Source organism: Dreissena polymorpha, chromosome 11 (genome assembly GCF_020536995.1).
Source record: "Dreissena polymorpha isolate Duluth1 chromosome 11, UMN_Dpol_1.0, whole genome shotgun sequence".
In the NCBI taxonomy this organism is placed as follows: Eukaryota; Metazoa; Mollusca; class Bivalvia; order Myida; family Dreissenidae; genus Dreissena; species Dreissena polymorpha.
The window spans coordinates 27,143,568-27,159,126 of record NC_068365.1 but is presented as its reverse complement, the minus strand read 5'-3'; positions in this window follow the sequence as shown (position 1 = coordinate 27,159,126).

The following is a 15,559-nucleotide window of genomic DNA, read 5'->3' as shown; positions in this document are numbered from 1 at the left end:
TAACATATTAACATTTTGACAATAGTCCGAACGCGTGTCACACATTTGAATGGAATGGAAAAAAACAGTGTAAATAAAGAAGAGGATAAAAAACTATCGAAAATAAGTAACAGATAAATGTGGTCATGATTATTCTTATAAATCATGACAACACCTTATTCATGTTAGACTTTTTAAAATTTAATTGACTTTTATCATTATAATTGGTGCCACTTGTGGTATTTGGTTACCTACGTTAAGGGTAACTTACTGATGCTCGATTGGTTATTGTCGGCTCGGGTACTACTTAAATGTACCCCGGGTACTCTTAAATAAACTTAAATGTATCTCTGGTACGAAAAATATACTGAAAGTAACCCGGAAATTTTTACGCGTAATTGGCCGTTGTCGGCGAATTATTTTAAATTAAGTATGTTTATATTAATGTCAATATTCTGTAAAATTGCCGCTATATTATCGCAACTCTAACTTAAAAAAGCACGATGAAGCAGGCTTTGTTCAAAGAGAATTTTGTTATGTTTTCCGTAGCGCGTTTTACGTCATCGGATTTTGAGCGGGAATAAAACTCGGTTAAAGTCTAAATTGGCTGGGTACGTGTAAGTATATTTTCTGTACCAGAAGTACATTAAGTTTAAATGATTTGTTGCGTGATATCTTGTTAATTACTTTTTGAATTTTTTTTTAGTTGAGACATGCACCGTGTTTGGATTGTGTGCTGTATGTATAATACCTTTAGGGATTGAATCTTGAGTATTGCAAGCAATTAAAAGCAATGAAAAGCAACGGAGATGAAAGATTAGATCGCATACATAGCGGATAAATATGACACGTTTGTTCAGGGTTATGAATGCAAAAGATATAATTCAATACCGTTTCAATTATTCGTAATTCTAAAGACTTCGTGCAATCATGATAAACGTTTTGGTCTTTATTTTAAGAGGCGATGAATCTCAAAATAGTTTTTTTGCAAGTCTATTGCAGTCGTAAATTAATTATATATGCAGATCGTTTGTCAATAAGAACGATTATAAGCTTTATTTTGTTATGATTCTGAATGCAATTCTATTTGTAGTCTTCTTCATTCAGTGTCAATATCGAGTGGTTGCTAAAAAGCACATAATAGGTCCAATAGAAATACTTTGGTACATTTGATCATTTAATTTAAATGAAATGAAACACTCGTCGCTTTTTAAACAACTTAAACACAAAATTGCAAAACAATATCTGTTAATACAGTACTCGAGCACATGCCGTGTATGACAGTAATTTGGAGAGAACGCCATATATATTAGTTATTCTTAGCTCTCGCTTTATACTCTTGCTTTTGTGCTTTGTTACAATGTTTGGAAATATGTTCCATTTTTGTTTTGCCATAGAAGACATATTAAAACCGGGTTTCTCCCTTACTAAATTAAACTGGTTTAAGTAAAACTAGTAACCCCTAGACCCGAGGGCTTATTAATTTAACTTAAACTGATAAACTTAAACCGCAATGCACATGACTTACACATTTATAATATAGAATATAAAAAAAATCTACCGAACTATTTAACATTATGCCCCTGATGTCAAAACTTGATAACCCTTTGTTCTGTCCTGTAAATTACCAATAAAAATGAATACAAAATTTGCAATATTCAGATAAAGTAATCCATACATGTCACATAATTATAAAATGTTGGGTATTTTTAACTGAAATTGAAAGGATTGTAAATCTTCGTATATTTAAAGGCTCCGAAGACGGGAGTTAAGCTTGCACTAGGTCGCTTCTGGGGGTTTACTCTTGTTTGTCCGAAAAGGGCCCTCAAAGGTGCATACCAACTTGCCATGTAAATAAAGCCTAATTCGCTAAATAGGCTGTAGATGACGCAGACCCTAATTAAAACACCGGGCCGAAACTACATCAGCCCGACAGAAAGCCAACGGGAGTTCAGCTTGCGCTGGGTCGCTTCCGAGGGATAACTCTTGTTTGTCCTAAAAGGACCCTTTAAGGTGCATACCCACTCGCCATGTAAATGAAGCCTAATATATACGCTTGAAAGGCTGTAGGTGACGCCGACCCTAATTAAAACCCAGGGCCGAAACTAGATCAGCCCGACAGGCAGCCAACGGGAGTTCAGCGTGCACTAGGTCTCTTCCGGAGAATAACTCTTGTTCGTCCGAAAAGGGCCCTTAAAGGGGCATACCCGCTCACTGGGAAATGACGCATACGAGATCAAGGCTAAATAGGCTGCATGCACGGGGCCGATCCTAATTAAAAGTTCCGGCCGAAACTAGTTCAGCCCGATGGGCAGTCGACGGCTGGTCAGCGTGCACTAGGTCTCTTCCGGGGGATAACTCTTGTTCGTCCGAAATGGGCCCTTAAAGGCGCATACCCACTCACAGGCAAAAATGTCGCGTAATACGCTAAATAGGTTGCACCTTGCTCCGATCCTTATTAAAAGTCCCGGCCGAAACTAGGTCAGCCCGACAGGCAGTCGACGGCTGGTCAGGGTGCACTAGGTCTCTTCCGGGGGATAACTCTTGTTCGACCGAAAGGGGCCCTTAAAAGGGCATACCCACTCACAGGCAAAAATGGCGCGTAATAGGCTAAATAGGTTACACCTGGCTCCGATCCTAATTAAAACTCCCGGCCGAAACTAGGTCAGCCCGACAGGCAGTCGACGGCTGGTCAGCGTGCACTAGGTCTCTTCCGGGAGATAACTCTTGTTTGCCGAAAGGGGCCCTTAAAGGGGCATACCCGCTCACTGGGAAATGACGCATATACGAGAAAAAGGCTAAATAGGCTGCATGCACGGGACCGACCGTAATTAAAACTCCCGGCCGAAACTAGTTCAGCCCGATAGGCAGTCGAAGGCTGGTTAGCGTGCACTAGATCTCTTCCGGGGGATAACTCTTGTTCGTCCGAAAGGGGCCCTTAAAGGGGCATACCCACTCACAGGCAAAAATGTCGCGTAATAGGCTAAATAGGTTGCACCTTGCTCATATCCTAATTAAAACTCCCGACCGAAACTAGGACAGCCCGACAGGCAGTCGACGGTTGGTCAGCATGCACTAGGTCTCTTCCGGGGGATAACTCTTGTTCGTCCGAAAGGGGCCCTTAAAGGGGCATACCCGCTCACTGGGAAATGACGCATACGAGAAATAGGCTAAATAGGCTGCATGCACGGGGCCGACCGTAATTATAACTCCCGGCCGAAACTAGTTCAGCCAGATAGGCAGTCGACGGCTGGTCAGCGTGCACTAGGTCTCTTCCGGGGGATAACACTTGTTCGTCCGAAAGGGGCCCTTAAAGGGCATACCCGCTCACTGGGAAATGACGCATACGAGAAATAGTCTAAATAGGCTGCATGCACATGGCCGACCGTTATTCAAACTCCCGGCCGAAACTAGTTCAGCCCGATAGGCAGTCGACGGCTGGTTAGCGTGCACTAGGTCTCTTCGGGGAGATAACTCTTGTTCGTCCGAAAGGGGCCCTTAAAGGGGCATACCCACTCACAGGCAAAAATGTCGCGTAATTGGCTCAATAGGTTGCACCTGGCTCCGATCCTAATTAAACTCCCGGCCGAAACTAGGTCAGCCCGACATGAAGTCGACGGCTGGTCAGCGTGCATTAGGTCTCTTCCGGGGGATAACTCTTGTTCGTCCGAAAGGGGCCCTTAAAGGGGCATACCCGCTCACTGGGAAATGACGCATACGAGAAAATAGGCTAAATAGGCTGCATGCACGGGGCCGACCGTAATTAAAACTCCCGGCCGAAACTAGTTCAGCCCGATAGGCAGTCGACGGCTGGTCAGCGTGCACTAGGTCTCTTCCGGGGGATAACTCTTGTTTGTCCGAAAGGGGCCCTTAAAGGGGCATACCCACTCACAGGCAAAAATGTCGCGTAATAGGCTTAATAGGTTGCACCTGGCTCCGATCCTAATTAAAAGTCCCGGCCGAAACTAGGTCAGCCCGACATGCAGTCGACGGCTGGTCAGCGTGCACTAGGTCTCTTCCGGGGGATAACTCTTGTTCGTCCGAAAGGGGCCCTTAAAAGGGCATACCCGCTCACTGGGAAATGACGCATACGAGAAAAAGTTTAAATAGGCTGCATGCACGGGGCCGACCGTAATTAAAACTCCCGGCCGAAACTAGTTCAGCCCGATAGGCAGTCGACGGCTGGTCAGCGTGCACTAGGTCTCTTCCGGGGGATAACTCTTGTTCGTCCGAAAGGGGCCCTTAAAGGGGCATACCCGCTCACTGGGAAATGACGCATACTGTACGATAAATAGGCTTAATAGGCTGCATGCACGGGGCCGAACGTAATTGAAACTCCCAGCCGAAACTAGTTCAGCCCGATAGGCAGTCGACGGCTGGTCAGCTTGCACTAGGTCTCTTCCGGGGGATAACTCTTGTTCGTCCGAAAGGGGCCCTTAAAGGGGCATACCCACTCACAGGCAAAAATGGCGGGTAATAGGCTAAATAGGTTGCACCTGGCTCCGATCCTAATTAAAACTCCCGGCCGAAACTAGGTCAGCCCGACAGGCAGTCGACGGCTGGTCAGCGTGCACTAGGTCTCTTCAGGGAGAAAACTCTTGTTCGTCCGAAAGGGGCCCTTAAAGGGGCATACCCGCTCACTGGGAAATGACGCATACGAGAAAATAGGCTAAATAGGCTGCATGCACGGGGCCGACCGTAATTAAAACTCCCGGCCGAAACTAGTTCAGCCCGATAGGCAGTCGACGGATGGTCAGCGTGCACTAGGTCTCTTCCGGGGGATAACTCTTGTTCGTCCGAAAGGGGCCCTTAAAGGGGCATACCCACTCACAGGCAAAATGTCGCGTAATAGGCTAAATAGGTTGCACCTGGCTCCGATCCTAATTAAAAGTCCCGGCCAAAACTAGGTCAGCCCGACAGGCAGTCGACGGCTGGTCAGCGTGCACTAGGTCTCTTCCGGGGGATAACTCTTGTTCGTCCGAAAGGGGCCCTTAAAGGGGCATACCCACTCACAGGCAAAAATGTCGCATAATAGGCTAAATAGGTTGCACCTGGCTCCGATCCTAATTAAAACTCCCGGCCGAAACTAGGTCAGCCCGATAGGCAGTCGACGGCTGGTCAGCGTGCACTAGGTCTCTTTCGGGGGATAACTCTTGTTCGTCCGAAAGGGGCCCTTAAAGGGGCATACCCGCTCACTGGGAAATGACGCATACTGTACGATAAATAGGCTTAATAGGCTGCATACACGGGGCCGACCGTAATTGAGACTCCCAGCCGAAACTAGTTCAGCCCGATAGGCAGTCGACGGCTGGTCAGCTTGCACTAGGTCTCTTCCGGGGGATAACTCTTGTTCGTCCGAAAGGGGCCCTTAAAGGGGCATACCCACTCACAGGCAAAAATGGCGGGTTATAGGCTAAATAGGTTGCACCTGGCTCCGATCCTAATTAAAACTCCCGGCCGAAACTAGGTCAGCCCGACAGGCAGTCGACGGCTGGTCAGCGTGCACTAGGTCTCTTCAGGGAGAAAACTCTTGTTCGTCTGAAAGGGGCCCTTAAAGGGGCATAACCGCTCACTGGGAAATGACGCATACGAGAAAATAGGCTAAATAGGCTGCATGCACGGGGCCGACCGTAAATAAAACTCCCGGCCGAAACTAGTTCAGCCCGATAGGCAGTCGACGGATGGTCAGCGTGCACTAGGTCTCTTCCGGGGGATAACTCTTGTTCGTCCGAAAGGGGCCCTTAAAAGGGCATACCCACTCACAGGCAAAATGTCGCGTAAAAGGCTAAATAGGTTGCACCTGGCTCCGATCCTAATTAAAACTCCCGGCCGAAACTAGGGCAGCCCGACAGGCAGTCGACGGCTGGTCAGCGTGCACTAGGTCTCTTTTGGGGGATAACTCTTGTTCGTCCGAAAGGGGCCCTTAAAGGGGCATACCCGCTCACTGGGAAATGACGCATACGAGAAATAGGCTAAATAGGCTGCATGCACGGGGCCGACCGTAATTAAAACTCCCGGCCGAAACTAGTTCAGCCCGATAGGCAGTCGACGGATGGTCAGCGTGCACTAGGTCTCTTCCGGGGGATAACTCTTGTTCGTCCGAAAGGGGCCCTTAAAGGGGCATACCCACTCACAGGCAAAATGTCGCGTAATAGGCTAAATAGGTTGCACCTGGCTCCGATCCTAATTAAAAGTCCCGGCCAAAACTAGGTCAGCCCGACAGGCAGTCGACGGCTGGTCAGCGTGCACTAGGTCTCTTCCGGGGGATAACTCTTGTTCGTCCGAAAGGGGCCCTTAAAGGGGCATACCCGCTCACTGGGAAATGACGCATACGAGAAATAGGTTAAATAGGCTGCATGCACGGGGCCGACCGTAATCAAAACTCCCGGCCGAAACTAGTTCAGCCCGATAGGCAGTCGACGGCTGGTCAGCGTGCACTAGGTCTCTTCCGGGGGATAACTCTTGTTCGTCCGAAAGGGGCCCTTAAAGGGGCATACCCACTCACAGGCAAAAATGTCGCATAATAGGCTAAATAGGTTGCACCTGGCTCCGATCCTAATTAAAACTCCCGGCCGAAACTAGGTCAGCCCGATAGGCAGTCGACGGCTGGTCAGCGTGCACTAGGTCTCTTTCGGGGGATAACTCTTGTTCGTCCGAAAGGGGCCCTTAAAGGGGCATACCCGCTCACTGGGAAATGACGCATACTGTACGATAAATAGGCTTAATAGGCTGCATACACGGGGCCGACCGTAATTGAGACTCCCAGCCGAAACTAGTTCAGCCCGATAGGCAGTCGACGGCTGGTCAGCTTGCACTAGGTCTCTTCCGGGGGATAACTCTTGTTCGTCCGAAAGGGGCCCTTAAAGGGGCATACCCACTCACAGGCAAAAATGGCGGGTAATAGGCTAAATAGGTTGCACCTGGCTCCGATCCTAATTAAAACTCCCGGCCGAAACTAGGTCAGCCCGACAGGCAGTCGACGGCTGGTCAGCGTGCACTAGGTCTCTTCAGGGAGAAAACTCTTGTTCGTCTGAAAGGGGCCCTTAAAGGGGCATACCCGCTCACTGGGAAATGACGCATACGAGAAAATAGGCTAAATAGGCTGCATGCACGGGGCCGACCGTAATTAAAACTCCCGGCCGAAACTAGTTCAGCCCGATAGGCAGTCGACGGATGGTCAGCGTGCACTAGGTCTCTTCCGGGGGATAACTCTTGTTCGTCCGAAAGGGGCCCTTAAAAGGGCATACCCACTCACAGGCAAAATGTCGCGTAAAAGGCTAAATAGGTTGCACCTGGCTCCGATCCTAATTAAAACTCCCGGCCGAAACTAGGGCAGCCCGACAGACAGTCGACGGCTGGTCAGCGTGCACTAGGTCTCTTTTGGGGGATAACTCTTGTTCGTCCGAAAGGGGCCCTTAAAGGGGCATACCCGCTCACTGGGAAATGACGCATACGAGAAATAGGCTAAATAGGCTGCATGCACGGGGCCGACCGTAATTAAAACTCCCGGCCTAAACTAGTTCAGCCCGATAGGCAGTCGACGGCTGGTCAGCGTGCACTAGGTCTCTTCCGGGGATAACTCTTGTTCGTCCGAAAGGGGCCCTTAAAGGGGCATACCCACTCACAGGCAAAAATGTCGCATACTAGGCTAAATAGGTTGCACCTGGCTCCGATCCTAATTAAAACTCCCGGCCGAAACTAGGTCAGCCCGACAGGCAGTCGACGGCTGGTCAGCGTGCACTAGGTCTCTTCCGGGGTATAACTCTTGTTCGTCCGAAAGGGGCCCTTAAAGGGGCATACCCACTCACAGGCATAAATGGCGGGTAATAGGCTAAATAGGTTGCACCTGGCTCCGATCCTATTTAAAACTCCAGGCCGAAACTAGGTCAGCCCGACATGCAGTCGACGGCTGGTCAGCGTGCACTAGGTCTCTTCCGGGAGATAACTCTTGTTCGTCCGAAAGGGGCCCTTAAAGGGGCATACCCGCTCACTGGGAAATGACGAATACGAGAAAATAGGCTAAATAGGCTGCATGCACGGGGCCGACCGTAATTAAAACTCCCGGCCGAAACAATGTTCAGCCCGATAGGCAGTCGACGGCTGGTTAGCGTGCACTAGGTGTCTTCCGGGGGATAACTCTTGTTCGTCCGAAAGGGGCCCTTAAAGGGGCATACCCACTCACAGGCAAAAATGTCGCGTAATAGGCTAAATAGGTTGCACCTGGCTCTGATCCTAATTAAAACTCCCGGCCGAAACTAGGGCAGCCCGACAGGCAGTCGACGGCTGGTCAGCGTGCACTAGGTCATTCTGGGGGATAACTCTTGTTCGTCCGAAAGGGGCCCTTAAAGGGGCATACCCGCTCACTGGAAAATGACGCATACGAGAAATAGGCTAAATAGGCTGCATGCACGGGGCCGACCCTAATTAAAACTCCCGGCCGAAACTAGTTCAGCCCGATAGGCAGTCGACGGCTGGTCAGCGTGCACTAGGTCTCTTCCGGGGGATAACTCTTGGTCGTCCGAAAGGGGCCCTTAAAGGGGCATACCCACTCACAGGCAAAAATGTCGCATAATAGGCTAAATAGGTTGCACCTGGCTCCGATCCTAATTAAAACTCCCGGCCGAAACTAGGTCAGCCCGACAGGCAGTCGACGGCTGGTCAGCGTGCACTAGGTCTCTTCCGGGGGATAACTCTTGTTCGTCCGAAAGGGGCCCTTAAAGGGGCATACCCACTCACAGGCATAAATGGCGGGTAATAGGCTAAATAGGTTGCACCTGGCTCCGATCCTATTTAAAACTCCCGGCCGAAACTAGGTCAGCCCGACAGGCAGTCGACGGCTGGTCAGCGTGCACTAGGTCTCTTCCGGGAGATAACTCTTGTTCGTCCGAAAGGGGCCCTTAAAGGGGCATACCCGCTCACTGGGAAATGACGAATACGAGAAAATAGGCTAAATAGGCTGCATGCACGGGGCCGACCGTAATTAAAACTCCCGGCCGAAACTAGTTCAGCCCGATAGGCAGTCGACGGCTGGTTAGCGTGCACTAGGTGTCTTCCGGGGGATAACTCTTGTTCGTCCGAAAGGGGCCCTTAAAAGGGCATACCCACTCACAGGCAAAAATGTCGCGTAATAGGCTAAATAGGTTGCACCTGGCTCCGATCATAATTAAAACTCCCGGCCGAAACTAGTTCAGCCCGATAGGCAGTCGACGGATGGTCAGCGTGCACTAGGTCATTCTGGGGGATAACTCTTGTTCGTCCGAAAGGGGCCCTTAAAGGGGCATACCCGCTCACTGGAAAATGACGCATACGAGAAATAGGCTAAATAGGCTGCATGCACGGGGACGACCCTAATTAAAACTCCCGGCCGAAACTAGTTCAGCCCGATAGGCAGTCGACGGCTGGTCAGCGTGCACTAGGTCTCTTCCGGGGGATAACTCTTGTTCGTCCGAAAGGGGCCCTTAAAGGGGCATACCCACTCACAGGCAAAAATGTCGCGTTATAGGCTAAATAGGTTGCACCTGGCTCCGATCCTAATTAAAACTCCCGGCCGAAACTAGGTCAGCCCGACAGGCAGTCGACGGCTGGTCAGCGTGCACTAGGTCTCTTCCGGGGGATAACTCTTGTTCGTCCGAAAGGGGCCCTTAAAGGGGCATACCCGCTCACTGGAAAATGACGCATACGAGAAATAGGCTAAAAAGGCTGCATGCACGGGGCCGACCGTAATTAAAACTCCCGGCCGAAACTACTTCAGCCCGATAGGCAGTCGACGGCTGGTTAGCGTGCACTAGGTGTCTTCCGGGGGATAACTCTTGTTCGTCCGAAAGGGACCCTTAAAGGGGCATACCCACTCACAGGCAAAAATGGCGCATAATAGGCTAAATAGGTTGCACTTGGCTCCGATCCTAATTAAAACTCCCGGCCGAAACTAGTTCATCCCGACAGGCAGTCGACGGCTGGTCAGCGTGCACTAGATCTCTTCAGGGGGATAACTCTTGTTCGCTGTATGTTTCAACCTATGTATTAAATAGGCTAAATAGGCTGAAAATGCTGTTAAATAGGCTAAATATGCTAATTAGGATGTACCATATGTTTCAACATTTGTACTAAACTTTCTATATAGGCTGAAAAGGCTGTTAAATAGGATAAATAGGCTAAATACGATGTGTGTTTCAAGCTATGGCTAAATAGGCTGAAAAGGCTGTTAAATAGGCTAAACAGGCTAAATAGGCAAAATAGGATGTATGTTTCAACTTATGTACTTAATAGGCTAAATAGGCTTAATAGGCTGAAAATGCTGTTAAATATGCTAAATAGGCTAAATCGGCTAAATAGGATGCATGTTTCAACCTATGTACTAAATAGGCTAAATAGGCTACATTTGCTGAAAATGCTGTTAACTATGTACTTAATAGGCTAAATAGGCTGAAAATGTTGTTAAATAGGCTAAATAGGATGTATGTTTCAACCTATGTACTAAATAGGCTAAATAGACTGAAAAGGCTGTTAAATAGTCTAAATAGGCTAAATAGGATGTATGTTTCAACCTATATACTAAATAGGCTAAATAGGCTTAATAGGCTGAAAATGCTGTTAAATAGGCTAAATAGGCTAAATAGGCAAAATAGGATGTATGTTTCAACCTATATACTAAATAAGCTAAATAGGCTGTTAAATAGGCTAAATCGGCTAAATGGGATGCATGTTTCAACCTATGTACTAAATAGGCTAAATAGGCTGAAAATGCTGTTAACTATGTACTAAATAGGCTAAATAGGCTGAAAATGCTGTTAAATAGGCTAAATAGGATGTATGTTTCAACCTATGTACTAAATAGGCTAAATGGGCTGAAAAGGCTGTTAAATAGGCTAAATAGGATGTATGTTTCAACCTATATAGTAAATAGGCTTAATAAGCTAAATAGGCTGAAATGCTGTTAAATAGGCTTAATAGGCAAAATAGAATGTATGTTTCAACCTATGTACTTAATAGGTTAAATAGGCTAAATAGGCTGAAAATGCTGTTAAATAGGCTAAATAGGATGTATGTTTCAACCTATATACTAAATAGGCTAAATAGGCTGAAAATGCTGTTAAATAGGCTGAATAGGCTAATTAGGCAAAATAGGATGTATGTTTCAACCTATATACTAAATAGGCTAAATAGGCTGTTAAATAGGCTAAATCGGCTAAATAGGTTGCATTTTTCAACCTTTGTACTAAATAGGCTTAATAGGCTGAAAATGCTGTTAACTATGTACTTAATAGGCTAAATAGGCTGAAAATGCTGTTAAATAGGCTTAATAGGCTAAATAGGATGTATGTTTTAACCTATGTACTTAATAGGCTAAATAGGCTGTTAAATAGGCTTAATAGGCTAAATAGGATGTATGTTTCAACCTATATACTAAAAAGGTTAAATAGGCTGAATAGGCTGAAAATGCTGTTAAATATGCTAAATAGGCTAAATAGGCAAAATAGGATGTATGTTTCAACCTATGTACTAAATAGGCTAAATAGGCTAACTTCACACACGTGGATGTCTAGTATATTTATTTCTATATTTAGAATATTTGTTTCAGGAATTTCTTTTAGCAAACAGCGCAGACCCTGATTAGACACCGCATCATACGGCGTCTCATCTGGGTTTTTGCTGTTTGCCAAGGCCTTTTTTTTCTAGACACTAGGCATAAATGGGTTAAGAGATTGGCATAAAATCGCCCACATTACATGCAATGTATTTTTGGATGGTTCTTTGTATTATTGTATTGGTATTGCTCTGCTTAATGTTGTCGGAATAAATTTGTGCTTGGCTTGTTAAGTGTTCTTATGGAGTTCTTAAGTTTAAAAACATGTCAAACTTTCTCATGAAAATTTTTCTATGAAATTTAATATTTTCCTTTACAGAAGTATAAGCTCTATATGATAGTGAAAACGTGGTTGTTAAGAGATGTTTATGTAGATATATATAACACTTTGTTGTTTTTCATGTAAGTTGTGTAATGATGTTTTTTCAATAAGCATTGATTTCAGAGAATATTTCAATATTTTGAAATATATTGATGTAAACTTTGTTTGTGGAATCATAGTATGGTTTTACAAACTTTAACTTATAATTTATATGGTAATTATGCTCCCCTAAAACATTTTGGGGGGAGCATGTAGTCGCCGCTTAGTCTGTCCGTCCGTGTGTACGTCCGTGCTTTATTTTTTCCCGGGCTATTTCTCAGCAACTAATGACCGGAATTCAATGAAACTTTATGGAAAGCTTCACTACCAAGAGGAGATGTGCACATTATCAGCGGGTTCTGGTCGGATGATTTTTTGCAGAGTTATGGCCCTTTGAAATTTTCCATTAACTGTACATATAGTGCAATTAATGTCCGGGCTATTTCTAAGCAACTTATGACCGGAATTCAATGAAACTTTATGGGAAGCTTCACTATCAAGAGGAGATGTGCATATTATCAGCGGGTTCTGGTCGGTTGATTTTTCACAGAGTTATGGCCCTTTGAAATTTCATTAAAAAAATTCTTGTCCCCCCAACTACTGTGCCCTCAAGACGTTTCCTTTTATCTAAATATATAGTGCAATATTGTGGAAAAAAACTTTTGTGAGCATCACCCGTCTCTGACGGTTTCTTGTTTTTACAGACACCCCAAATCTGGCTGAGTATGGCATAGGCATTGAGCACTTGTGCACTAGATGAGACATCAATGGATCCTAACCGTGTGCAAGCAATTGGTTAACTTATGAACAATGCAAGTCATTAAGTTTCTTGGATGGTATAATATGCAATAAAAATAAAGATCAAGAAGGATGTGTTTTGAGCTGCAATTCTATGGAAAAAAATAATTCAAGACTGTTTATGAAAAAGTTAAGGCGTAGATCATCTTATTCTATGTTGTGCATACATGTAGGATGTGTGTTGTGTTTGATGGAGGAATTATTTGACTAAGTGTTTATTCCAAATCCATTATTTCTGTTGTTGTTTGTGACTCAGGACGGTTACTATGACTTCACCCCAAATCTTGGCAAACTGTTGGGCGTTGACTTCCAGAAATGTGAGAGCATCCTCACTCTAGCAGGCCTTCCTTCGTTGGGTAAGATACGGACTTCATTGAGAATAGAGGTGGTGCGAAAATGTCAGGCTAGCACAGCGCATTCACTCAGTCTGTTAGGATTGTTGCCTTCTGCTATAAAGTCATAAAAGGTTGTGTGGTTTCATAAGCAAACAAGGTAGCTTAATGACCAGACTGAGCGGATGTGCAAGCTATGCTGGAGCTATGCTGGCAACATATAACATAAAACCCATTTTACCTTGACACAGGTCATTTTGTTGATATAAAGAAATCTATAGTGTAATTCATCTTAGGCTTTATACACTTACAGTGATCACCATAGTTACATTTTTGTCAGTGTCTTAACATACAAGAACTTTAAGTATGAGAATGAGGATAGTGCAGAAGCTATAGTAACTATTCTGAATAAAATGTAATTGTTATATTGCCGTTAACATTCTTCAACCCATCATCTCCATTTTAAATGAAACTTAAAAAAATATAACAATTACTGTAAATAGGTTTTCAAAATGCCATGCCATGTCAACATTAAGTTTCCCATTAGTGGCACAAAAAAGTCTTTGAATTTAAACTTTTTACTAGTAGTGAAACTGCAGATGAGAGAACACTGCTGTATATCATAACATTTATAACAAATATAAGTTATGTACTGTAGCAAAACAAAATTTGGCAATACAAAAACAAGATATGTATAGCTATGTTTTTAAACTTCTCATGGTCCAGTACTACAAAATAAGGGTAGTTATCTATAACGTTTTATGTGGCAGTTTATTTGAACCTTTTACCACTTAGATACGTATTTTGACGAAGTTGTAGTCCTATAGAAAGTTAAATTTAATTAAATACCTTTAATACTAAATTCAAGTTTTAAAGGCTTCATTTTCAACCCTTAGATACTAATGAGCAGCAAACAGCATAAAACCTGAACACACTGCGAGTTACTCACAGGCTTGTCTGGTTTTATGCTGTTTGCACATAGCCATTTCCACTTTTCTTTTTAGTGGGAAAGGGTTAAATTACAAGTTTTATGCAGTTGCATGTTAATTGAATACCCATCAATATTCCAGGTTTCAAGGCCAAGTCAGACATTCTCAGACTTGTGGCCACGTCCATTGTGATCATTGTTATTCGTCTTATTAAGGTGAGAAACAGTTAAGATTATCATGTTAAATTGTCTACTAAATTAAATGTCAGATCTTTACTCAGATCTTTTGTAATTCATTTTCATTATGAACAATTAGATTTATTAGTACATACATTCTCCATATTTGTGTTAAAGAAACTATTTAAAAAAGAACATAAAACCGCCACTTACAGAACTTTTACATTCTTTAACCTTTTATACAGGCTGTTTATACCCCCGGTAGGATGGCATATAGCAGTTGAACTGTCCGTCAGTCAGTATGTCAGTCAGTCTGTCCGAAAAAAACTTTAACATTGGCCATAACTTTTTTAATATTCAAGATAGCAACTTGATATCCGACATGCATGTGCATCTCATGAAGCTGCACATTTTGAGTGGTGGAAGTTTAAGGTCAAGGTCATCCTTCAAGGTCAAATGTCAAAAAAAATAAATTCAAAGGGGCGTTCTCATGAAGCTGCACATTTTGAGTGGTGGAAGTTCAGGGTCAAGGTCATCCTTCAAGGTCAAACGTCAATTATATATATATTTTTTTTTCAAAGCGGCGCAATAGGGGGCATTGTGTTTCTGACGAACACATCTCTTGTCGTACACAAATTTCCTGTTTCTACTCTGCTGTATTGCTGTTACATTATTTTATTTATACTTTTCTGAAAAAAAATATTTCACTATCAAATATATATATATATATAATATGTGTCATAGTCTACAAAAATCAGTACAAACGAGGAAAAATCACATTTTCTTTTTTTGTCATTTTTTAAAAGATGAATGCAAGCCTAAGTCAAATCCAAAGCTTTAGGTTTTTATCTATAATAGTTTTTGAGATATTGAGTTTTGAACACATGCACCTTTTATACGATCTTATAGCAAAATAATGGTTTTCTATATCAATTGACATTGACAACAAACTCTTTTGTAAATACAGTATACATGTATTTACTGTATAGCATTCACACATGGTTTCAATGCATTAGTAAAACTGGCCATGTTTTTCACATATTATGATCAAACAAAAACAAACATTTGAATACAGCGGTTGCTATGGTAACGAATTTACATAAAATACATTATTTTCATTAAAATTGTTTAAATATCAGAAAAAACTTAATATTTACGTTTTTGTCAAATATATGATAAAACTGCTTACAGTCAATGATCTTTATTTCAACATGATATTTATTTAATACATAGTAAGAAAAAGAATCTAAGAAAATAGGTTGAGTTATAGTGCAACATGTTCTTTTTTTTAGAAAAGATACACATATTTTACAGTGTATTTATTTCAATCCATTAAAGACTTCGCCCAACGTAAACATCATACATGGAATTTAAAAGTGCCATACATATATGCTGGTAAA